The sequence below is a fragment of the Pteronotus mesoamericanus genome, unplaced genomic scaffold, assembly GCF_021234165.1.
Source record: "Pteronotus mesoamericanus isolate MK-2021 breed Mesoamerican mustached bat unplaced genomic scaffold, CSHL_Meso_final contig_73, whole genome shotgun sequence".
NCBI lineage: Eukaryota > Metazoa > Chordata > Mammalia > Chiroptera > Mormoopidae > Pteronotus > Pteronotus mesoamericanus.
Genome location: NW_026555245.1, coordinates 22,631,987 through 22,657,216, shown reverse-complemented (window position 1 = coordinate 22,657,216; position 25,230 = coordinate 22,631,987). Strand labels below are relative to the sequence as shown.

General features: G+C 37.6%; 1 protein-coding gene across 4 annotated transcripts in view; it reads right to left on the bottom strand.

The window, feature by feature from the left end:
• The window catches only part of KDM4C (lysine demethylase 4C), a 408,417-nt gene extending 388,054 nt beyond the window's left edge, over positions 1–20,363 (bottom strand). For all 4 annotated transcript variants that reach the window (XM_054583127.1, XM_054583129.1, XM_054583130.1 and 1 more), the window contains exon 1: positions 20,108–20,363. The gene's annotated coding sequence lies outside the window, so the exon portion shown is untranslated. The remainder of the gene's footprint in view (positions 1–20,107) is intronic.
• Positions 20,364–25,230: the final 4,867 nt, after the last annotated feature.

Below are 25,230 nucleotides of genomic sequence, written 5' to 3'. Positions count from 1 at the left end.
AATCTCTGCATTACTTCCAGCAGAGGCAGCTAACATTTAAAAACTCACTCAAGGTCACACAGATTTGAAAAGATAAACATAGGCGTTAACTGGGGTTTTGCTATAGAGAACTGAACAGGCAGGTGGGTGGAAGGGGAGGCCTGGATGCTTGGAATCTGCCTCCATCTGGCACTAGGTACAGACGCCAAAAGTTTAAAAAAAAAAAAAAAAGTTGCCTCCCAGGATAACTGCCAAACTTGACCAAAATCAGAAGGAAAACAACAGTAATAAAGATTAGACAACTGACCAGGAATTCCTTCCCCTTTGTGAGAAAGTGAAAATCCAGAAAAGGGAGGACTCTTGGCAAAATTGACAATACAAGGCAAGATGTAACTTCAGACTCTAATTAGAATCTCCTGGGGGTGTGAGCGGGAAGGGTGGAACCAGTTGGGCACTGTGAGGGAAGGCAAAGAGAAAAACTGAGTTTGAGATGGGGCTTGAAGGTAGATGGGATTTTGATCAAAAAAAAAAATAAAGAGCTATCCTTCTGTGGTGTCTTAGGAGCCTACAATAAGTATACTAATGTAGGAAATGTTAACTCATTTAATTGTCTTAAGGGCCCTACAAGTTAAGTATTATTATTAACCCTATTTTATAGGTGAGGAATTGGAAGCCCAGAGCACTGTTCTCAAACTTTTTGGTCTCAGAATACCCTTGTATTTTTAAAAATGATTGAGGAACCCAGTAATAAAGAGCTTAATTTATATCGGATATACATGGGGAGACCCAAAAAAAACCCCAAAATAATCTTCTGGAGGGTGGGCCCCTTGAAGTGCATGCTTCCCCCACTAGGTGAGCATTCTAGGAACTCATCTGCATCAGTGTACCAGCTGGCGTTGTTGTGAGAGGCTGCATTTGGCTTCAGGGAATTTTTTTTTAAGGCAACACATTCGCCCATTTCATAATTTACCAGCACACCTGCCCACCCTGCAGTGTTCATTAGTTTTCGACCAAAAACATGACCCCTGTGCTGCACCCTCCATATTCACCAGATCTCGCCCAGAGTGACTTTTTCTTTTCTTTCCCCAGATGAAAAACATCCTCAAAGGGAAACATTTTGCCCATGTAGAAGAGGTAAAACAAAAAATGGCAGAAGCACTAAAGGCATCAAAATCAACAAGTTCAAAAACTGTTTTGGGCAGTGGATAAAACATATCAATAGGTGTACTGCATCAAATAGAGAACACTTTGAAGGTGACCAAAGTTTAAATAGGTAGGAATACACAATTTTTTATAAATAAATTCAGGAGGTTTGGGGGCCTTCCCTTGTATATTTACTAAAACAGAGAAATTTTTAAGTTATAGATTTAAAAAATAAATTAGCCCTGGCCAGTGTGATCAGTTGGTTGGAGCGTCATCTTATACACCAAAAGGTTGCAGGTTTGGTCCCTGGTCTAGGCATGTGTGGAAAGCAACCAATGCATGTTTCCTTCTCACATCGATGTCTATCTGTCTGTCTGTCTGTCTCCCCCTTCCTTCTTCTCTCTTTAAAAATCAATAAATATATATATTTTTAAAGGTAAATTAAAAATTAGACCTATGTATGGAAATTTCAAGATAATCTTTAATTGTTCATGGTTCAGTGGTTCTCAACCAGGGATGATCTGTCCCCTTGGGGACACTGGCAATATCTGGAGTCATTTTTGTTTGTCACAAGTGGAGTATTGCTAGTGGCGTCTAGTGGTTAAAGGACAGGGAGACTGCTTAACAGCCTACAATGCAGAGGAAAACACCCACAAAAAAAGAATTAACCAGCTCTAAATGTCAATAATGCAGAGGTTCAAAAACCCCACTGTAGCACCTAGGGTTCCTCTAGCCTATGTTTAGTAATGGTCACATACAATAATGTTCAAAGCATTTTTGTAACAGCTGAAAACAACTAAAATATCAATCTACAGGAAAATCAATATATAAATCAGAGTATACCAGCACAATGAAATATTATATAGCAGTAAAAATTAACTAACCAAACTGTTCTCAACTATATGGATAAACCTCTGAAAGTTAAGTCTTGGAACATTCAAAACAAAGGTCCATTTTTACAAATCTAAAAAATAAAAGTTAGCTGTTCTTTAAGAATAAATGCATACAAAATAAATCCATATTTTAAAGCAAGGAAAAACTTAGCACAAAAATCAGGACAAGGTTGCCAAGGGAAAGCAGATGGGATAGATGAGACTTACATAGTTACATCTGGGTAAATTCATAGGGCTGTACCATGTCTTTTGCATGCCTTAAGCATTACATAAAACATTTTTTAAATGATGAAACAACCAACGTAAGTGATGTATTTCTGAAATACCTTTAAAATTGAAATATACTTTAAGTGGTGGACCCAGAGAAGATTCATTTGATGTGAATGCCAAAGAGGAATCTGTATGCAGGGTGGATTCTCCATGGTCAACAAGGGCCCCAATTTCATGAATAACAGAGTTTAGCAGCCATTTGTTAACAGGAGTTCCTCAAGTAATCTATATTCTGGGAAGAAATGCAGACTAAACTTTTGTTTACCTGTCTGAGTGACCACTGCAGAAAAGCCCGTTTCACCGTTCTACCAATGCACTGAGACCTGCCCCATCCAATCCAAACTACACAATTTGGACTGAACAATTTGGAAATTTCATTGCAAGAAATTGGGGAGTTAAGTGGGAATTTTCTCTATAAAAGATGGCCCTTTTGACTGCTTTAAGAAGAAGAAAAAGAGTCTATGAATACCCAGTTCCTTTCACAGTTGCCAATACTTGATATTACCAATATTTTTAATACTTATTAATCTGATTGTGACAATGATGTGTTATTTTAATTTTTCCTTTATTATTTGTTGAAACTGAACCTGGTTTTATATATTTCTTACCTATTTCTATTATTTTTAAAAAGCTTTAAATGACTTTTTGGTATTCTTTATCCATTTATTGACTATGTTTGTAGAATTTTTTTCACTAAAAAAAAAACAAAAAAAACTATTAACCCTTTTTCAGATGTGTGGCAAATATTTACCCATTCTCTACTTGTCCTTTAACTTTTTTTATATGTATATTACTATATAATCTTAGATGTTTAATATAGTCATATTGTCAGTATTTTACTTTATAGCTTCTGGGTTTGAATATTTTACTTCAGGGTAAGAAAAATATTAGTTTTATTTTCTCCTAAAACTCATTAGATTCTACATATTGATTTTTAACTCACCTGAATATTTCTTGTATAATGTGTGAAATAGGGCTCTATATTTGTTTTATTTCAAGTAATAGTGGTCCATGCACCTTATTTGTTGAATAAGCCTTATTTTCCCCATTGATTTGAAATATCAATTTAATCATATATTACATTGTTAGACAGATATATACGTTTGTTTCTAGAATGCTCATTATATTTCATTGATCTACTTGATTATTTCTGTGCTGGTGTCACGTTGGTTTAATTGCTGTTTGACTTTATAATGTTTTTAAATTTTTTAATATTTTATAATTGACTTTGACATTTAAAAAATAAATAAAAGCAATCAGCATTAAAGAAAGAAAGGTGGGGAGAGATGGAACTCCTTCCTTTTGCAACAACATGGATGAAACTGGAAAAATATTATGCTAAGTGAAATAAGCCAGTTGGTGAAAGACAAATATCACATGATCTCACCTATAAGTGGAATCTATTCAACATAATAAATGAACAAAATAAACCACAGGCAAGGAAACATGGAGCAGAATGAAAGTAACCCGAGGGGATGGGAAAAGAGGACAATAGGGGAAAGGGGAAGGGACTAGACAAAGAACATGTATGAATGACCCGCGGACATGGACAACAGAGTGGGAATTGATTGTGGGGCGGGGGTGGGTGTGGGATAGAGTGGAGGGGGACAAATGGGGAAAAATTGAGACAACTGTAATAGAATAAACATGATTTAAAAATAAAACATAAAAAAATAAGAAAAAAAAAGATGGCCCTTTTGTCTTGGTGGAGCACAATTTAGGTTGCTACCTGAATCTGTATCTCCAAGGCTACAGCAACTTTTGTGTAAATAAATGCTTTTTATTCTTTATTACAGTCTAAATTAATTTTGGCTTACAATATTAAACCAAGAACTTTTTTAACTTCTACGCTAAAGCCATTCTATAACACCAAGGAAGTATTCCTACTTTTTAATTTTGGCAATTCCTTGTGTTTGTATATTAAATGTATCAAAAGCAAGACAAACCTACATGCCAATGAATAACCCAACATTGGGCTTTAAACTGTTAAAACTGTTTTTAATTGTATTTTGTGGCATTCTTTTAATTGAAAAAATCTATGACTGGGCTATATATTTGTATTCAAGCATTTAGAAATAGCTTGCTTAGGTCTCCTCCTCTTATTCTTACAACTATAAATATCTATGATTTTACAGATTCAATGAACAATCAAATGTGGCTCTTTTGGTAAAATAACTGACTTTTACATAATCACCAACTACAATACATTATCAACAATGGCTTTAACATTAAAAGATAACTTGTGTAGAAAAACATTTGCACACTAGGATAAAAATCCTTTCTAACTGTGTGAACTATGCATCCTACCAATACCTTTGATCTGGGAGGAAATCTTCACTAAGTGTAACATAAACAACAGAAAAAAAGTTTACAAACAGCATTAATTCTAAACAAATTTGTTTATCTATAAGTAGTGTTTTATTAAAACAACTTCACACATTGTCAATGCAGGAATATGTCATATCGCATCTTACGATTCAATTTGTCAAAGATACAGAGAAGACAGTCAAAGAAAAAGAAAAAAATTCGGTAAGTATAAAAGCAGACAGTGCTAAATCCTCTTCAGGAGGAAAGTAAAAAATAAACTCTAAAGTAATACAGAAAGTACATTTAATCAAAAAGTATCGGATTGACAATGATCACTAGACAAAGAAAAACATCACCCTGGCATTAAGTTTATTTAAGAATAGAAATTACTCATTAAAAATAACCAATGCTTCCTTTACTATTAGACTCTCCTTCCAAACCTAATATTTTTCATTTGAAGCCAAAAGTAATCTCTAATCTCCATATCAATGAAGCATCTAAGCAAAGAACAAAAAGGCTTTAAAAATTATGAAGACTGTAAAAATCATTTTTAAAACATACAGATATAACACTGTATCTAATTATGAAAGACCCTTATGAAAGGACCACAGAAAGAAATTCTGAACAGTGTTCAATAAATAGTAGCTTTAAAAATTTTAATTGCCCAGCCTTGGCTGGTGTGGCTCAGTGGATTGAGTTCTGGCCTGCAAATCAAAAGGTCACTAGTTTGATTCCCAGTCAGGGCACATGCCTGGGTTGCAGGCCAGGTCCCCAATAGGGGGCATGTGAGAGGCAACCACACATTGATGTTTCTCCCCTTGTCTTTCTCCCTCCCCTCCCCCTCTCTAAAAATAAATAAAACCTTTAAAAAAATTTTTTTACTTGTCCATTAATTCCAATTTTTAGGAAAATTACACAAGAATTTAGGTCCAGAGAGGAGCAAAAAGAAAAAATGTAATCAATGTTCAAAATGAATTAATAATTCGAAATGAAAAGGAAAAAGGATTGGTTTCCTATGACTATGAATATACAAGCACGATTTACTTTCTAAACTCTTATTATACAGTAGAATTGGTAAGGACACAATACAATCAAAGAAAGTGCTTTCGACAGTTTCCAACTTCACATTTAACATGACTGTGAGGTCCAACTAAAAGCTTGCTACCTACACTTGGACTGTGACCTTTAGGAGGCTTGGGAAGAAACATTTCCTGGTCCCAGCAAGAGCTACCTGAGTCTCCCAGGTCCCCATGCCCTGACTCACCTCACCTGCCGAGGCTTCTTGTCTACCAAGCCACAAGTGGCACACCGCATGCCCCCACCTCCCGTGGTGACAGCCAAGGGCAGGCTGGCTTCTGGACAGCACCACCTGCACACCCAGGGGTTCCTGGCACCAAGGGTGGAAGAGCATCACCACCAGCTCTACAGTGAGATAACATCTGACCTTACCTAAACTATTTAAGGCTATCAGTAAATTACCCATTCTTAGTTCCAAGTATGAAAAACGAGGCCCAAAATTTGAAGTATCTTGAAAACATTTAAATGCGATTTAGTATGCAAACTTTGAAATTATTCCTAAAGATTCACAATCTGTTGGAAAACAACAGACACAACAATTTGCTGGTCCTTGCTTGTTTCATTATTATTGAATGCAAGGAATACTATTTTGAAGAATTATGGCAATTTGCACACTTTTGGTACCTGTCCAAAAGACCGATTTGAGGGAAATGGATTTGCTGTACTTTCACCCTACATGCAATGTTTGGCATGGTACCTTCCACAGGTCTTTGCTGATAATTTATTTTCTCTTTTTTAAATTTATTTTATTCTTGTTTATTCTATTACAGTTGTCCCAATTTTTTCCTCTGCCCTCCTCCATCCCGCCCCATCCCCAGCTCCCACAGTCCATCCCTACCCCATTGTCCTTGTCCATGGGTCAGGTCATTCATATAATTTATTCTCTTTAATCTTGACAACGGTACACAGGCTTCCTTGACATGCAAAGAAATCTGAAAGTATTTTCAATGTCTACTAGATGAGTTTAATTTTCCTCAAAATCTCAAATATATCACCAAATTACAATAAACACAAATTACAATTATACATACACAAAGGAAAAATCACAATCTGTTATCCAATGCTTCTAGTTGATTATAAAATAGTTAAAATAAATACAAGACCAAACTCTCACTAATGTCCACAAAAATAAACTAGCTAGGCCATGTTTCATTTGATCCACAATTTTTCTTTGTTGTTAATAGCAAACAAATGCCTCCATTTACCTGGTCTTTTGAGGGCAAGGCCCAGTCCATTTGCAAACCCCTCCAACAGTGTGATATCCTGAGGATAGAGAGCTATCCTCAGAAACACAATGTGAATATCACAACTTATTAAAATAAAACTTTTTTTAAAAAGCCTTGCGCTTGCTTGGTTCTTTACTGTGTTTTAACATACAATATTTCATTTTCATTTACTTATTGATTGATTTTAGAAAGGAAGGCGGGGAGGAGAGAGAAACATGGATTTGTTGTTCCACTTATTTATGTATTCACTGGTTCTTTTTTGTATGTGCCCTGCATGGGGATCCAACCCAAAACCTTGGCCTACGGGGACAACACTCTAACCAACTGAGCTACCCGTCCAGGGCTTCATTTTCATTCTTAAAAGTTTTATGAGATTAGCAGATGGTGAATTTTCCCACTAGAGAGATGATGAAACTAAGGCTCAGAAACAGAAATGACTTTCCAAAGTCATAAAGCAAGTAGGTGCAATGAGTTGATTTCATGCTTAGCATCCTCCAGGCCCAGGTCCCAAATATAACTGACATCTTTGCTAGGCTCTCCCACTACTACCAAAAAAAAAAAAATGCCCCCTAAATTTAGAAGAAATCTGCAGCACCAAGCCCAGGTGGTTTCACAGAATTACACTCAATTTTTTTTTCTGGACTATAATTGCACTTTTACTAATATCAAAGGCTAACAGTCGAGAAGGCAGTGTGTTAAAGCCATAACATCCACCTTTTATACTCAATTTTTAAGAAACAAAATCCATTGTTATTTAAGCTGTTCCTGAGCACAAGGAAAAAAAAAATAGCAAGTTTTAAAATCATTTAAGAAGCAAGCCTACAGGAGCATTTGAAATCTTGGTCCCTGGCATATGTCCTCAGTTTGGCTCAAATAAACTCATAAAAATTTTTAAAAGAGGAAGAAGAAGAAAAAGAAGCAGCAGCAGCAGCAACAGCAGCAGCAAGCCCAAAACCAGTTAACAACAGAATTTGGCAATTGGCCTAAGAAAACTGCAAAACAATTTTCATTTAAGAACAATGATTAAAATTCCTTTTGAAAAGGAGCAAACAAAATCCAAAAGTACATAAAAATAATAAACCATGACCCAAAGGTTATTCCAGGAACGCAAGAATGGTTCAATATTAGTACATTTGTTATATGATTCTTTGTGTATGTGTATATACGGTTAAGTATATAAACACATACACACAGAAATGTATATCTGAACTTAATACATATTCTCTAGCTCTATTCACTAAGCAACATCCCAATATCAATAACAACTAGATCTTAGCTTCTAAATATTTGGGGTTGGGAAAATTCAAGATGAGCCTAAATATCTCTCTGCACCCAAAAGGGAGTGCTCAAAAAATGATGGGACATGTCAAAAGGACACAAAATATCTATCACTTGAAGGGCTCCCTCAGGCCAACTCTATCACAATTTAAGCATCAATATAAATATTCGGTAACATTAACAGATTGTACTCATTGAATAAAATAGGAACTATAAATCCAAATTGATAAAAAAATAGATGAATAAATTAAAAGCTTGATAAGAAACAAGATAGTTATATAGTTTTCCCAAAACAAACAATAACTTTACAGCAGAGAAACATAGAAGACTCTATCTTGATCAAGGAAAGTGAACAATACCAGAAATAAGACAAAATAAAATTGTGTGCCACCTGATAAGATGTAATTAAAAGCCTGATAAGATGTGAATAAAAGCATAATCTGTGATATTCCTGCCAATGATGCCTAAGAATCTAATCATGAGGAAATATCAAACAAAAATTAAGAGAGAAATCTGTAAAACAGCCTGTCATTTTCAAAGGTAGCAACATTATGAAAATCAAAGACAGCCCTCACCAGGTAGCTGTTTGTTAGAGTGACCTCCAGATACACTAAAGTTGCAGGTTCGACCTCAGAGCACATACAAGAATCAACCAAAGAATACGTTAAGTGAAACAACAATCAATGTTTCTCTATTTCTCTCTCTCAATCAATCAATCAATAAAGAGATTCAAAGACAGAGGACTTCTTGAGATTGAAGGATGTTTCCTAAAAACAATAAAATGCATGCATCATTTAGGACTGGGTACTTTTACAAATAACAAATAGTGAAATGTAAAGAGTATAAAGACTAGATCACTGTTAACTTCTTGATTTTGATGGATATATTACAGTTATATAGGAAACTGTCTTGTAAGAGATACACAACAAAGTATTAAGGAGTAATGGGCATGAAGGCAAATTTTTCAAGGACATAAAAGTTGTTTGTACTACAATGCAACTTTCTAAAAGTTTGATATTGTCCCAAAGTAAAAAAAATTATTTTAAAAATAAATTATTATTAATAAAGGAATAAATTTAAGAATGTGTAAAATCTGTGAAAAGATATCTTTCAATTGGTCTTTAGAAGGACGTAAGACAAATGAAATTACATACCATATTTTGAGGCAAAAATATTCAACATCTTAAAGATATTTCTCTGTAAGATATTTTTCTATAAGTTTATTCTCAGTAAAACAATAGACTTTTGGAACTTGGCATTTTGACTCTAAAGTTAAATATAATGAGATAAAAATAAACAATAGCCCAGAAAGTTTTGAAAACATGTTATAAAGGTACAACAATTAAAACATTAAGGTAATGGTACATAAATAGATCTCTAGAATTAAATCAAACTAAATGGCTTCAGTATTACTCTGGTTAAGTAAATTATGGTAAACACATACAATGCAATACCAAGCATTCATTTTTTTTAAGACTCTTTAATTTTTTATTTATTTTTCTTTTTTTTTAGGGACAGAGGAGAAGGGAGGGAATAAAGAGAGGGAGAGAAACATTGATAGGTTGCCTCTTGTACACACCCCAAACCAGGGACCAAACCCACAACCCAGGCATATGCCCTGACCAGGACCCAAACCAGCAACCTTTCACTTTGCAGGACACCGCCCAACCAACTGAGCTACACGGGTCAGGGCCTGTGCATTCATTTTAAAAAGATGGAGCTCTATATGTATATTTTAAAAATCACATCCAAGTTATACTATTAAGTTTTTTTTTAATTTACAACAGTAAGTACAGATGATATCATGTATATAAAAAATGTATACATGTACATATATGCTTATATAAGATATCTTATATAGAATATATAGAATATCTCTGGAAAACCCTAAAAGAAACAGTTTCACAGTGGTTGACCAAAAGGAGAAAATGGGCTATCTGGTGGCCAAAGGTGAAAGTACGTATTTTTTAGCCATTTATACCTGCTGAATTGTATACCTTCTTATATACCTTGTATTGTGTATTTAAAATAATAAAATATTTATTTAACACACATTTATCTAATTAAAATTTTTAAATAAGCTAATAAAATTATCAAAAAGAATGCGAAATTAATTTACCTATCCCAGTGCCAGATTCTTTCTACTAATGAAAGCTGCCTGAATGTTGTAGACTGAGAGTTCTCGGTAAAGTGCCCAAATTTCAGGCAAAGTTTCCTTTTGAAATTTAAACATTTTTTTTAATGTGAAATGCTCTACCTGCAAAAAATAAAAATAAAAGTCTATACCATCAGTCTTCCACTCATAGGAACACCTGTGATCTTTCTGAGTATCTGATAAACTCCCAAAACAGCAGAAAAACAAGACTGATATTCAACCAGAGACAAAGATATGTCCTCAGGACTGGAATTTAAACAAATGTTTGGTGAAAAAATGAGTTAGAAGATAGAATAAAGAAGAGCAAAAATGAAGGAATGTGTATCATTCTTTAACCTTGTTCTCACTGAACAGGAGAAAATGTATCTGCAGGAAGAACGTTCTGATGAGCCGTGGGAGTACTACTGAGGATCAGAGAAGCCCCGCAGCCCAGCAAGTGAACAACACCCTGTACAGATTATCCCTCAACACTACGGAGACTTCTCCGTCACCAAGCAATATGTGATTCCTCTCATGCTTTTCCATGGACCAAGACATTCTAGAAAGAGCCCTGAAGAGCACATATCCTTTGGACTCAAGTTCTGGTTCTTTATGTGAATTTGATTAGGGAGTAACGCTGAGGACGTTAAGTCCTGCGATGCCTAACATATTCTGGATCAAGTGGAAAAGTTTGGATATATGAACCTGTGATGCTGAAAATGAAAAAAGGACTATGTAGTCCCCTAAAAGTGCTGTCACTCATGCACATGTGCAGAAGCACAGCCTAAAAGGTCCTATCTGTCTAGCCAACTGTCTTTACTTTAACATTTCCCTCTAACTTAAAGTTTTCCCAGTCCCTCTTTAATAAGTAAATCAACATCTAAAATACCTCGTCTGTATGGCTATCAAGTATATTTTCAAATATTTAATTTAATCTACTACACTTGAATGTTAAAACACTAAATTTCAAGCACAAGTATGGGAAAACTTACTGAGGATTACACATTTAAACTACTACTGTATGTTTTTTTCAATTTTGTTTCTAAGTCTTACTATAACTAGATATTTTCCAAATTTAACAGAAAGAAGATATCATCTGTATATTCCCCAATTCATCCAAAACCCTTTCCATCTCTTCAACTCATGCCATACAGCTGGGTTTAATAAGGAATGTTAGAACTGTCCAAATTGTCAAGCGACAGGCAACCATAAGTGAACATTCATTATCAACATGCTTGAGCAAAGCAGGAAGAAATGAAATCCTATTTTGGCAAAAAAAAAAAAAAGAAGAAGAAGAAGAAGAAGAAGAGGAAGAAGAAGAAGAAGAAGAAGGAGAAGAAGGAGAAGAAGAAAAGAAAAACAAGGAAATTAGTCTAGGAGCAAAAACATGGATCACCATGCAGTACAAGATTATAAATCATAAATGTGAAATGTATGGCCCCACCTGGACAGAGGTCTCCAAAACTAGAAACCTGGGCTCTGCCCACTATTTTAATAAAGAAAGGTGTTATTTTACCTATTTGCAAATACATGTTAATACATAGGAAATTTGTTTTTTTCAAACCGAGCCTTTCTAAATATAAATGCGATAATGTTCATTCTCAAAAAAAATTTTAATAAAGGAAAATTAAAATCATTAGTAATCCCACCAAGTTATTTGCAGTGTATATTTTCTAAACATAGCCACATTTATAAACACATTAAAACACAACTGAAATCACACAATGTATGCAATTTTTGTATAGTGCTTTTTTCATTAAATACAGTTTTGAACTTATCTAGTTTTTAAACATTCTTCCAAGTTCTGAATCTCACCACATAGTAATCAGTTAAAATAGACACTTGGGTTATTTTTAATATTTAGCTAGCAAAATAGTTTACCAGACATCAATATTTCATGCTGGAACCAAATAGCACCAAGTCTTCTGGTAAGTGAACACTTGAGAACCACAGATCTAGGGATCAGCTCTAGTGATCCACTGAACTGTGACACCCTTACTTACCCAGCCAGACTCCTTAATTTACACATTCATAAATACTTACCTGTTTGCCTTGATCCTCTTGTTTTCATTTTAGGAATTTTGTTTGGTTTGTAACAAACTGAGAAAACAAAACTCATGAAAGGCCAGCCTTAAATTTCACTGGCCACATATCGGTAATGAGTAGGGTGAAAGCAGACTGACTATTAGTGGCCCTAAGAAACCTGGAAGACCTAAGGGAGAGTCAGGTTTAGATTTTTCTCACCCTGACCTTAACCAACCCTCCTCTGAGATCAGGCAGAACAAAGTCTTTCTTTTAATGGGGAAGGTGGTGGTATTTAAAGGTATACTTGCATTTTCCATCAGAAAAGACTGAGAAACAGCAATTGTTTTTCAAAGAAGGAGGAGGGGCAAATAGAAATAAAGTATTTTCCTTCCACTGCCTTAAGAGCTATGCTGTTCAAATGGCAGTCTGCAGTCCTACCCTGTATTTTTACATGTAATACAGAACAAAACAGAAAATACCAGAGTATGGTACAGCTGGTAAAGTATTGTTTTGTGAAATTGTTATTTCAGTTGTACATATGTACATGTGTGTTGGGTCAGAATGGGTTAAATATATTTCCTACTGTGTGCTCTGATTTTAATGTCCTTAATTTTTTCATCTATGTAAAAATGTTAATTTGTACAACAAATGCTTTTTGAGCAGCAATAGTATAGCGCTGGTAAGACAGTGGTATGCTGGTGTGATATAAATGAATAAATATAGTACTTGATCCCTACCCTTGTAGAAGTCTTACATTTAGGAACAAACAATCGAATAATCACATAAATATAAGATTATAAACTGTTAAGTGTTATGGAAGGAAAAGTTTAGGGAAGTTGATTTAAATTGAGGAAGAGGTGGGGTGACAAGTCAGGATTCTCAGAGGGAGTACATTCAAGCAGAGACCAGAAAGATATACAGAAAGGAAGAAAGTGGGGGGGAAAGTCTGCCTGGCAGCAAACTGCACTTTCAGCAAAGGCCTCTACAGTTTGAAGGAAAGAAAAGCCACTGAGGCAGAGAGGAAAAGAAGACCATCTAGAAAAGGCTTGGGGGACATGGTACAGGGGAACGATGGGGCGGGGGGAGCGGTCAGGAGGGCGGGGATGGTAATGGGAAATGTCCTCAAAACAATGTGAAGGATCTGATTTGCATTTTAAAAGCTCACTGAGTGGAGCACAGATAGGAAGGAAGCTGAAGTAAATACTGAGGTGTTGCAAGGTGGGCACTAACAGACTTGATCTGATACATACTTAGGAAGCAGAAGTGACAAAATTTGGTGATAGTTTGGATATGAGGACTGAGGAACTATGAGGTGTCTGGGATAACTCCCGGTTTCCCCTGTGGGCAATGAAATGGGATGAGTTGCATGAGAAACCTCAGAGAAACAGTGCTGAGAGGAAAGATGGACTTCAGCTTATTGCAGTTAAAATGTATAGATGCCAAATTATTAACTGGAACTGGATGAGTTATAGAAAAAGGAAGTCATCTCCAAAAGGGTCTAATGACACATTATTCTGTTCCTTAAATATTTGCCCACAGTAAAGTATAATACAAACCAAGAAGAATCTAGAATAAACTTTAAAGATTCTATAGAACAGCAGTTCATAAATGCCAAAGTAGCTGAAGCCACTGTGTTATCTGAAAATATGGAGCAATGGTATAACTAAACATTAACTCTCAATATAATCCTCTTTCATGAAATGATAGGGAATCACTTGTTTACTATGTTTACTGCAGTATGCTTTATTGCTGAAATGTACCCACTACTAGGCAGAATAAAAGACTCAGCAAAAATAAGACAAATAGTGCATATAATAAACAATTGTGCAAGGAAAAACCTTGTAGTACTATAAAGCATACAAATATACTAGTAAGGAAGTTTCTCAGGGTGAAAAAGGGAAATGAGTTAATTAGCAAATACTTAGTTCTCAAACTTTAATAGCATCAGATGCTAGATTCTGTTCCTTAAGAATCAGCTCAATTTCAATACCAGAAATTCCATCCCTAGGCAACCAATGGTAAGTAACCTCACCATTTTCTACAAGTCGCTAGAGATGAGAAAGAATCATAATATAATAAAAGCTTTACAATAAATGAAGGAGAAGAACAGAAACAGTCATAGATACAGATAACATTTTGATGGTTGCCAGATGGGAGGGGGACTGGAGGAATGAGAGAAAAAACTGAAAAGGTTACGTACAAATTGGTTGCTACAAAATAGTCATGGGGATGTAAAAGTACAGCACAGGAAATATAGTCAATAATAGTCTAATAACTATGTGTGGTATCAGATAGTTTGTGAGATTTATCAGGATGATCACTTATTAAGTTATGTAATATCCAATCACTGGGGTATACACTTGAAACTAATATAATAATGAATGTGTATGTCAGTTACAATTGAAAATAAAAAATGATTTTTTTAAAAAGAGCTTTACACTGAAGCTACAGTAAAAATCTCATCCAGATTATTAAAACAAAACAGGTTAGAAAAAATTACAAAAATGAAAATGGCAATTACTGATGATTTTTCTTTTTCCTCTAAATTCTCCTGTTTCCAGATTTTCTAACAAACATGAATTTTTATTGTTTTTTGTCTGTTCATGAAGGTAATACTGACAGACAAGACAAAATTCAGACAATGCACATGTAAACAAAAGAGACAAATTGTCCATAATTTCATCACCCAGAAGTAACTAACCACTTTCAATATTTTGTGTGCACTTTTTTCTGTGCCTACATGGGAGGTGGAGAGCAAATAGTGATATACAACTAATGATGTAATTACTTAAGGCTATGAAGGAGATTACAGAATGCTGCTATTGCAAGTATACAGAACTAAAGAAAGATTAACTGGAGGAAGTGACAACGGAGGGGAGCTATCTGAAGGATGAGATGAGATTACCCATATAAATACAGGTAGGGGGTAGCAGTCTAAGAAAAGGGAACAATAATGTAAGCACAGTAACATGTCCCACTCAACCAAGGAACTGGAGAAAAAAGATGAGTTTATTGGAAAGCAAAGAATTGGCTGGCCATACTGATAGAGCTGGGAGTTAGGACTTGATCCTCAGAGAAAGAATGGCAGGCCATGAAGGAGAAGCACAGTTGATAGGCTCCTCACAGGACTGTTCCCGATGCTTAGGTGGGCCTAATCCTTTCCCCTGCAAGTGCAGATTTAGATTGTCAACATCTTCTCTGAAAGGGCAAGGAGAAGGGGAATCTTTGGGGGCTTAGGGTAAGTAAAAAGACAACGATCCAGTATTTTAAATGTATATGTTAGTCTCCACAAAACCTTCCAGATTGGTAAAGATTAAGATACAGTGACTTTAACTATGTAACAACTCCCAAGAAGTTCATATTAGAAATGATGGTGGTGTCCTGGCCAGTGTGGCTCAGTTGGTTTGAGTGTCGTCCCATACAACAAAAGACTGGGATTCAATTCCCAGTCAGGGCACATGCCTAAGCTACAGGTTTGAACCCCAGCTGGGGAGTGTGTGGGAGGCAACCAGTTGATGTTGTTCTCTCACACTGGATCACATTGATGTTTCTCTTTCTTGTCTCTCTCTCTCTCTCTCTCTCCCCCCCTCTCTCTCCCTCCCCCCCCCAACCTCCTTCCTCTGTCTCTAAAATCAATAAACGTATTTTTTTCTCCTTCCACCCACCTTCCATACTTTTTAATTTTTTTAAATAAATGAGGTTGGTAAGAAGAGCATTAGATAGTCCTATTTCATAGAAGAAAATAAATTTTAAAAGACTTTAAGTCCTGCATTAGACTCTATGAGTTCCATTACAGTATGGAATATATCTGCTTTACCACCATGTCTCTAATTAAACATAATAAATAATATAAAGGGAATAATCATTATCTGTATAAAAACTACAAATAGAAAGAGATGATCTTAATGACATCTAGACAAGTAAAATACACTACCTGCAAAACAAAGCCCCATACAAAGATTTCTGCCCTCGAGACAAGTGAACTTGGTAGTGGGGCAGGAAAGGGTCAGTTGGCCACTCAAAGACCTAGAGAGAGTATCCCTCAAGACTAACTATTCCCTCCTTGCTCATTCATTCCAGAGGGAGGGAACGTTTAACCCAAAAATTCCACCACTAAGTATACAAGGTCTGTCCGGAAAAAGTCCAGCCGTTTTAATGTAACAAGAACTGTTTGCATTATATCAGTGTAACCCAGAAGCCAAGGAAAGTGGACTGGAATGCATATGCATAAACAATGACAACTTCACCATACTAGTCAGTGAGGGCAGTAGATGCCATTGAGTAGAGTGTGTGTACTGTGTGACCATGGCACTCAAAATGACAATGCAAATAGAACAATGAATCTGCATCAAATTTTGTGTTAAGATTAAACGTTCCTCTGCAGAAACTATTCAAATGATTCAAAAGGCCACAGCTATGGGCAACTAACTGGTGACTGGTAGCTTTATTAAGACAACACATCAGCTCAAGCACCACATCTCCTGCAGAGTTTTTTGGCCAAACATCAAATCATCCAGACGATTCAGTTCCCCTACAGGCCAGATTTGGCACTTTGTGACTTCTGGCTCTTCCCTAAAGTCATCTTTGAAAGGGAAGAGATTTTAGACCACCACTGGGAAGCTGATAGCGACTGAAAGAACTGTGTGAGATCCCAACATGCCTACCTTGAAGGGGATTGAGGCATCATTGTCCTAAGTACAAAGTTTCTTGTATCTTGTATCTTCTCCAATGCCTCTACTTTTCATATTACATGGCTGAATACCTTCTGGACAGACCTTGTATATACTCAAGAGTAAAGAAAACATACGCCCACATAAAAACTAGTTCATGAATGTTCATAGCAGCAATATTCATAACAGTCAAAAAGTATAAACAACCTAAATGGACATCAACTGATGAATAAACAAAATATGATATAGTCATAGAATGGAATATTATTCAGCCATAAAAATGAAATACTATGTGACAACAGAGATGAACCTTGACAACATTATGTTAAGTGAAAGAAACCAGTCACAAAAGACCACATATTATGTGATTCCATGTATATGCAATGTCCAGAATTAGAAAATCAATTAGAGAAAGCAGATTAGCAGTTGCCTAAGACTAGAGGGGAAGAGAGTTGAAAAGAAATGACAAAATTGCTAATGGGAACAGGGTTTCTTTTCAAAGTGATAACAATATTCTAAAATTGATTGTGATGAGGGTTGCAAATACCACTGAATTGTACACTTCAAATAGGTGGACTGTATGGCATGTGAATTGTTTCTTACTAAAGCTATTATTTAAAAAGAGGATATTTTGAGTACCTCCAGCACTATGGTAAATTGCTGGAAATACAATAAAGGAAAAAAAACACACAGAACCTGTTTTCAGGTTCTAATACTTAATGTAGTAAGAGCAAAGAACCAATCAAGAGGCAATTACAAAACAATTAAAAAAGGAGAAAGCCTGTACCCTAACCTAACCTAGCCCTGGGTGATTCAGAAGATGTCCAGAAGAAAACTCATAGAGCATACTTTCATCCTTAAATGGAAATGTAAATCGTAAAAAACTTTTTAAAAAATTAGGTACCTGCCCTGGCTGGTGGGGCTCAGTAGATTAAGCACCAGCCAGCAACCTGAAAGGTTGCTGGTTCCATTCCCAGTCAGGGCACATGCCTGGGTTGCAGCCCAAGTCCCAGGTAGGGGGCAAGGGGCATCTGAGAGGCAACCTATGGATGTTTCTCTCACATATCCCTCTCTCGCTGCCTTCCTCTCTCTCTAAAGATAAATAAAATCTTTAAAAAAAGGTTAAGTACTAGTTCAGCTTATTAAAATCTTCATTTTCATATAATGGAAATGGAAATGCTTTAAAAGCATTTGTGCATGTGCAATGTTCGAAACTGTATTTTAAACTTTAGAAAAGCAACCAATTAAAGTCTGTTAATGTGAAACAAATCTCCAAATTGCATTGTTATTACCAAGTTCATGGGGGGGGGGGCTGTAAAGGTTATGTACAAACTTTCCATAGCACCTTAAATTGGGAAAAAGAGGGCCTAAAAACCCTGAACTCCCCTGTAATACATTCCAAAGCAAACCGTGGAGGAGCCCTAACTTCATATAGCTCACTTGGTTAGAGCGTCATCCCTATATGCCAAGATTTCTGGTTCCATCCCTATATGCCAAGATTTCTGGTTCCATCCCAGGTGAGGGCACATTCAAGAATTAACCAATGAATGCACAAATATGTGGAACAAGGAATCCATGTTTTTTTTTTCCCTCTGCCTCTCTCTCCCCACCTCCCCTCCTCCTCCCCAACCTTCCCCTCCCCCTCTCCCTCCCTCCCTCCCTCCCTCCTGCCCTCCTTCTTTCTAAATCAATAAAGTAAAACACAGTGGGGGATGGGGGTGGGAGGAATCAGATAAGGTAGGAGAACAAGAGTAATGATCTTAAAGGAGAACCGAGTGCTACAAAATAAAAACGGCCCTTTAAGAATTAAAGCCACTAGATGGGGAGCGGTGGAAGTATTAGAAAAAAGAACTCAAGGACAAGGGCAGCAGTGTGGTGACTGCAGGGGGAGGAGGGTATAATGGGGTTAAATGGTAATGGAAAAAAATACAATTAAAAAAATTTTTAAGAATTATTTTTTAAAAAAAGAAAGCCACTAATTTCCAAGCACGACACTTCCAAATTAGATTAGTAACCATTGCCATAGAAACAGCGAAGTCGAGTTTCCCGAAGTTAAAAATAAAAAATACTGTAAATTTAAGTGAATGAAATAGGGCGAAGTTTGGTCTGAAACTAGGTGGACAGAGCCTACCAGAAACTTTCACCGAGATAAGGGTGGACCACCTGCAATTTCCAACCTGCATTTCCGAAGCAGTGCTTCAAAAATCACCCCACGTGGTAATTTACCAAGTGCTAAAAAAAAAAGTTTGCCCTCCCTTCTCCCGGGGGAGGAACCAGACAAAACCCCTCCCAGGCATCGCCCACAAGCAAAGCCAGCCCGTGCAGACGTGCACTGTGCAGCTTACGGGGAGACTGCCTCCGAGTTCACCCGGAAAGCATCCGATTCGAGCCCCGCAGGTTTCATTGGCTGAGCCCCTAGGAAAAACCCAAGCTCGAGCCCAGAGCCCCAGCCTGCCTGGCCTGACTCCCTCTCTCCACATCCGCACCCCAGCCACCTCCCATGCCCGGCATTCCACGCGACCCCATCCAACTATTTATTATGCTCCTACTGTCTACACCGCATCGTGGTTTCAGGCACTGTAGAAATGGCCCCATGACGAATAAACCAAAAGGACAAACACGAAGGCTGCCTGCGACTGGGTGTTCTGAAGAGAAGCCCCTACCCTCACCCTGCGGTGGTAACAGTCCCGGTAAAGACACAGTCCCGAGGGACGCAGCAGGCCCTGCTTCCCCGAGTTCGCCGCAGACTCAGCTGGAGGGGGAAAGGAAAAGTCTCGGCATCTGAGGACCACCCACGCGCTCCTCTGCCCCAGGGGGCACGACCCTGACTCCGGCCCCCGAGAGAACGACAAGTGCGGCACCGAACCCCCGTGAGGACGGAGCAGGCTGTCGCTGGCTTCCGTCTCTCTCCCCTGAGACCATGGCCAGCCGTTCTCTCCCCAGCCTGACAGTCACGGCAGCCGCGGACAGCCTCAGGTCAGGCGTCTCCACTCTCCCGGACGCCGGCAACCCCTGCTGCCCCGCGCGGAGTGGGGCAGTGCCGAGAAGACCGCCCGGGCCCTCCCCCGACCACCCCTCCACCCGGGACCCCGGAAAAGCGGTTACCTGGCGCGAGGGTGGGACGAGGACCCGGCCCTGAGAAGGAGAAGAAGAAGGAAGACAGTGGCCCACGGATCACAGAGATTTAAGAAATTTGGGAGACTTGTTCCGCACTGGCTGACAGCTGCTCGCTGCGCACGCGCACCCGGCTCCAGACGCCGATCCCTCCGCCGCTCCTCACCCTCCCGTGGAGGGGATGGAAGGCAGCGGAGAAGACGCGTGCACTGAGCTCCCCGGCTTCCCTCTGCGCGAGGTCGCGCGCGCCATCACGTGACCGCTGGGCCCCGCACTTAGTGGGTCACGTGAACTTCTAAACAGCTTAAAGGTGCCTAGCACCTTCTTACTTTGGGTTTAATCTTCTGAGGTGTTTTTAGCCTAGGTTCGCTATCGCGTATCTTGTTCTCATGTACACTTTTTCCCAGAAGGGAGGACACTTGAGCAGAGGGAGGAACAGGTGCACAGAACCTTGCCGGGAAGTACCGATCGTGTTCCCGCAGGGTTGGACATGATGAAGTCCACGAGCCACACGTCCTCCTGGGCGCAGAAGAGGGCTTAGGGCGCTCTCTGGCGCGCGGACGTCAAAGTAGCGTTGCCATGGGAGGGGCCTCGGAAAGCCCAGTCGATTTTGTCGTGGTTGTCTGGGCTCGCTCCTGGGCAGGAATGACAGCGACTTACGGCCAGGGCTTTGAGGCTCTTAACAACAATGGGAGATCCCCAGTGGTTGAAGGGTGTCCACATGCTAAGCTTTTAACAAGTAACTCAAGCAAGAGACCGTGTTATTGGCCTAGTGGAGTGAAACCTCCGTATTTCAGGCACCTATGGGAAGTACGTCCAGCCATGTGCACTTGAGCTGGGGGCACCTCAGGGTGGCCCCAATAGGAATCCCGGCGGAAGGGTCTCCAAAAAGCTAGGAATGACAGCAATTTGACCTAATTGTAGTAACAGGAAGCGCAGGTGCCTCCGGAAACCTAAAAATATACTTAAATTAGCTTGCCACAACTTGTTGCTGTAACCCCGCCTTCCAAGGTGTCAGAAGGAACCACACAGACCTTAAGCATTTGTACTGCCAAAGACAGATGGCTGAGCACCAGATGTTTCACCAAGCTGAACATTTTCTTTTTTTTTTTTTAACTTCGACAGGCAGAGTTTCCAGCTGGGTCTCTTGTGGCGTTTCCCCTAACGTCTTCTCAGCTAAGAAAGACTAAGTCGTTACACTACTGAACACACGGGCTGTCTAATATGCTGGGTTTTTCTATTACAATCCACTGATTTCTGCTTTTTAAAATATTTCAAATCCATTTACCACGCCCTCGAAGACATTTCTCGCTCGAAGGAACATTTCCAAAACAAATGAAATGGGTTTAAGACTAATGGGATTACTGGACCACTGCATTTCTTTAGTTATTAAACTATAAAAAAGGATTAAGCTGTACTACCCACGTACAGCTTGAAATTTGCCTAACATATACATTAAACTGGGAATTTTCCAAACGTGTATACTATAAGGATCCCAACCCTCCTTACAAGTCAATTGGATATGCTAAAAACAATAAACGTGTTAATGTTTATTTAGGACTTACTGTGAGCTTGACGTTGTTTTAAGAGCTTCACATATATCAATTAAATTAATCCTTTTACTCATTCAGTGAATAGGTATTATCTCCTTGTTACAGACCTGAAAACTGAGGTATAGAGATTAAGAAATATGTCAGCTACTAAAACCAAGGTCCTTGGTACACCAGAATAAGAAGTCTGGAAACCCGAATTCCAGTACCTCCACAATTTGCACATGCATGATGATGCACATTTGTCGAACACAATAGATCAAGTCTCAGGGGTTTTTTCCTTTATATTGAATTTATTGGGGTGACAATGATTAACAATATTATACAGGCTTCAGGTGCTCAATTCTACAACACATCATCTGTACACTGTACTGTTCACTACCCCATCAGTTTATTTTATTTTATTTATTGATTTAAAGAGAGAGAGGAAGGGGGAGAGATAGAGAAGTATCAATGTTTTTCCACTTATTTATACATTTATTGTTTGCTTCTTGTATGTACACAGACAAGAGATCAAACCAACAACCTTGGCATTCTGGATGACGCTCTAAGCAATTGAGCTACTCAGCCACAGCCAAACCTAAAAAATAAGACAGACATACCAGCCTTGCTGACTTTTCCAAGCATTTTCGAACATCGAAGATCACGTAAAATGTCAAAACTCTTCAAAAGCTATAAAGCATTGTGTGAATTTATGAAGCACTTCACAGTTTTAGAAATTGAAGTGAGCCCACCCGAAGAATCAGCTGGACTCATGGTACAATTAACAGTGCTGTGTCCCTAATATATCAAAATACCTCTATATTGTGGATTACAATGAAAATTAACATTTTAGCCATATAGCTAGTTAACTTATTTATTTCCAATTAAAAACTCCAATTGCAATAAGGTGAAGGCTGTATAATGGATACATAGATTCCCCTTAAATCTTATATGTTATGAGAACTATTGTTTCGATCACCTCAGAGACAATAATTGTAAATTTCTTAAAATATGTATAATGCAGTAAGTTGATACTCTATCAAATAATATGGTCTAATTTTTAATATATTGAAGTCCATTTGACTTTTGCAAATATAAAGAAATAATAGTAATAATGATTAATATTTGTATTTATTCTTATCACATATGTATGTTATTTATACAAATACAAACAAACCAATAACTAGATATTCAGATAATGTTTTAAAGGGGCACAGTGGATATGATAGTTAATATTAATAAAATTTTAAACTTTTGTGTCTGTTCTCTGTGTCCTATGTTCTGAAGTTCAGGTCAATTTCGCTCTCACCTGGATTACTGTAATATTCACCTATTTTAACCAATGATACATCTGATAAAGGTTTAATCTCCAAAATATACAAAGAACTAATACAACTCAACTCCAGGAAGACAAATGATCCAATTCAAAATGGGCAAAGGACCTGAATAGACGCTTCTCCAGAGAGGACAAACAGATGACCCATAGACATATGAAAAAATGCTCAACATCACTAATCATCAAAGATGCAAATTAAAACCACAATGAGGTATCACGTCACACCTGTCAGAATGGCTACTATTAATAAATCAACAAACAAGTGTTGGTGAGGAAGTGGAGAAAAGGGAACCCTTGTGCACTGTTGGTGGGAATGCAGTCTTGTGCAGCCACTGTGGAAAACAATATGGAGTATTCTCAAAAAAATTAAAAATAGTTTTTATATCCCAGTGTTTCCACTTCTAGGGATATAGCCTAAGAATCCTGAAACACTAATACAAAAAAATATATGCACTCCTGTATTCATAGCAGCACTATTTACAACAGCCAAGAGCTGCAAGGAGATTAAGTGCACATCAGTAGATGAGTGCATAAAAAAGCTATAGTATGTTTATACAATGGAATACTATGCAGCAGTAAAAAAGAAGAAATCCTTATCTTTTACAACAGGGTGATGGACCTGGAGATTACTACACTAAGTGAAATAAACCAGTCAATGAAGGACAAACACCACATGATCTCACTTACATGTGTAATCTAAGGAACACAATAAACTAATGAACAAAATAGAAACAGAAACATAGATTCATGGAACAGACTGACAGCTGCCAGAGAGGAGCGGGGAATACTGGATGAAAGATGGCAAAGGTATTAACCAAAGAACATTTATGCATGACCCATGGACATGAACAACAAAATGGGAATTGGCAGGGGAAGGAGAGAGAATGGGGCTGCCTGGAGGTGTGGGAAAAGGGGGGGAAAGCAGGAAAAACTGTAATAGCATAAACAAATTTTTTTTAATTCACCTAATGCTTTCCCTACCTCCAATGCATTCTTTACTTACCTCTCCCCCTCCAACTTATCTTCAGTACTAAGAGGCAAAATTGTCCCCCTAACGTAAAAATCAGATCGCAATTCCAACCAATTGAAACACTTTATTAATTCCCCATCATTATCAAAATTTTCAGTCTTTTCTACTAAAGGAGTCACAATATCCAAAAAGAGTATGGAGTTCGCAGGTATGGGAATAGACTTTGAAGTCACTCAAGCCTCCTGTGTAAGCTAAATATTCATTCAGTCCATTTAGATACCAGTGTATCTGTTTGTTTTAATATGGGAATAATACCTAAAATTACATACTAATTAGATTATTTAATGTTTGAATATTTGAATAAAATTTAAGCTTTGGAGAGATATGTCATATTCTTCCCAGGGCCTCTATTTCTCCCTGGGCCATTAAACTTGTACATGTGTACATGTAGGAGGGTAGGGTACTGGAGGAACTGATGAGGTAGTTTTTCACACCAAGAAAAATGTTGGAAATGATTTATAACATCCAAATAATAACATAAAAAAACTAAATATGCATTCTTTTAACAAATAAAAATAAAACCACAAACATAGGCTGAAGTTACAAACTTTTGAATACTTACAATTCTAATCAATCTGCTTTTATTAGTTATTATTGTCAATTATTATTATAATTTGTATTGTTTTTTGAAAGGTATTGGATAGTGATACAGCCATGAATAGGAGAGATGTGATCTTGCCCTCATGGAGCATACGGTCAAGCCACAATGAGATACTCATGCATACCCACAAAAAGGCTAAGAATAAAAACACTGACAGAAGCAAGTGATGGTGATGATGTGGAGAAACATAAACATCAATAGAAATACATATACATATGCACAAAAAACATGTAGAGGAAGGTTTACAGCAGCATTACTTGTGAAATCCCAAACTGGAAACAACCCTAATATCCATCAACAGTAGAATGGAGATAGAAATGCTCATCTATTCATACAATAAAAACTATAAGTGAATTACTGCTACCCAAACACAATGGCTAAATCTTGCAAACACACTGTTAAGTGAAAGAAGCCAGACTTGCAAAAAAATATATTCAGAGTGATTAGTGATTCCATTTATATAACAGTTAAAAATAGAACTATTCCATGGTGTTAGAAGTCACAAAAAATAGTTGCCTCTAAGGAGGAGAAAGAGGGTAGAGTGATTGGAAGGGAAGAACAGGTATGCTGGTTATGCTCTATTTTTTTTTTTACCTGGGTGGTGATAATTGTGAA